The sequence below is a fragment of the Grammomys surdaster genome, unplaced genomic scaffold, assembly GCF_004785775.1.
Source record: "Grammomys surdaster isolate TR1022 unplaced genomic scaffold, NIH_TR_1.0 1036, whole genome shotgun sequence".
NCBI classification, from domain to species: Eukaryota; Metazoa; Chordata; class Mammalia; order Rodentia; family Muridae; genus Grammomys; species Grammomys surdaster.
Window position 1 is genome coordinate 4386708 of NW_021605455.1, and position 1903 is coordinate 4388610.

Genomic DNA, 1903 nt, shown 5'->3' on the forward strand with positions numbered 1-1903 from the left:
GAGGTAACATGAGAAGCAAATAGATTCATTTATTGAGCCTCTAGAACTGACAAAGTAATTTCTCATCGCTGAAAGCATATGAAAAATTATAACCTTGAGAGAGGGTGATTCCAAGCATGAGAATGAGAAAAGGGCTTTCCATTTGTTTGGGGGAACAGAGTTTATCACTCACTCTAAAGCCATCTCTGCTCCCCTCTCACTTCATGAAGGAGTCTAATCCTAAGACATCCTCTTATCTGATGTGAGGAAGATTTTATTGCATTAAATGAATTCATTTACTTAATTTAAAAGTACCTGCTATTAGCATATTACCATTTTAAGCACTGTGAGTCACAAGATATTAACTTCTTAAAAATGTTATAATATATGGGAAATGAGAAAATTAAAAAATCACAAATTAAAAATTCAGCATGGTGCTAGAGTAAAACACAGTTTGTAACCTGCCGAACAAAAGGACCATGATTAGTTTCCTCCAAACTCATATCACAAAAAGTCTTAAAATTCAACATTATTATGTGTGCTTCAAATCTCACCACTGGTGAAGTGGAGAGGGGCAGGCCCTCAGTACACCACTTGCACATGCAACTGTACACAAACATGTGCCTGTACATGTGGATGAGTGCACACCCACATTAATTATGCTTAGCATACACAAATCACAGGTTTTTCCACCCAGGAGCTTAGAATCAAAGGATCACAGAGACATCTGGACTCTGAGGAGTTGTAACACAAATAAGATATCTGGAAAGACAGATTCCAATCAGACACAGTGAGCACAGGTAACAAAAGAGTTAACCAGATGGTGAAAGACAAGTGCAAGAACACAAGGAACAGTAACCAAAGTTACTTGGCATCATCAGAACCCAGTTCTCCCACCATAGCAAGGCCTGGACACCACATTACACAGGAAAAGCAGAATTCAGAATTAAAATCACTTCTCATGATGATGATAGATTATTTTAAGAAGGACATAAGTAACTCCCTTAAAGAAGTACAGGAGAACACAGGTAAATAGGTAGAAGCCCTTAAAGAGGAAACACAAAAATTCCTTAAAGAATTGCAAGAAAACAAAACCAAATAGGTGAAGGAATTGAACAAAACCATCCAGGATTTAAAAATGGAAATAGAAACAATAAAGAAATCTGAAAGGGAGAATACCCTGGAAATAGAAAACATAGGAAAGAGATCAGGAGTCATAGATGCAAGCCTGCCTTCTCCCACAGCTGCCTTCCGCAGGCCGTTTCCATCGAGGAAAAGGAATCGTATCGTATGTCCGCTATCCAGAACCTCCACTCTTTCGACCCCTTTGCTGATGCAAGTAAGGATGATGACCTGCTTCCTGCTGGCACTGAGGGTTATATCCATATAAGAATTCAACAGAGAAACGGCAGGAAGACCCTTACAAACCGTCCAGGGGATCGCTGATGATTACGATAAAAAGAAACTAGTGAAGGCGTTTAAGAAGAAATTTGCCTGCAATGGTACTGTAATTGAGCATCTAGAATATGGAGAAGTAATTCAGCTACAGGGTGACCAGCGCAAGAACATATGCCAGTTCCTGATAGAGATTGGACTGGCTAAGGACGACCAGCTGAAGGTTCATGGGTTTTAAGTGCTTGTGGCTCTCGGAGAATTAAGTGAGGATTTCCTTGCAATGAGTAGAATTTCCCTTCTGTCCCTTGTCAAAAGTTTAAAAACCTCACAGCTTGTATAATGTAATCATTTGGGGTCCGCTTTTAACTTGGACTAGTGTAACTCCTTCATGCAATAAACTGAAAAGAGCCATTAAATAAATAAATAAATAAATAAATAGAATGATGCTAAATAGCAAACAAAATTGCATTCATTGTACTACATTTATTATATTTTTTATGTTCATTGGAATTTTGCCTGTATGTATGTC

The 1903-nt window shown here is 38.3% G+C and overlaps 1 pseudogene; it reads left to right on the forward strand.

Annotated features, from left to right (window-relative positions):
- Nucleotides 1–1269: 1269 nt before the first annotated feature.
- Nucleotides 1270–1624, forward strand: LOC114634641 (annotated as a pseudogene).
- The last annotated feature ends 279 nt before the right edge of the window (nt 1625–1903 follow it).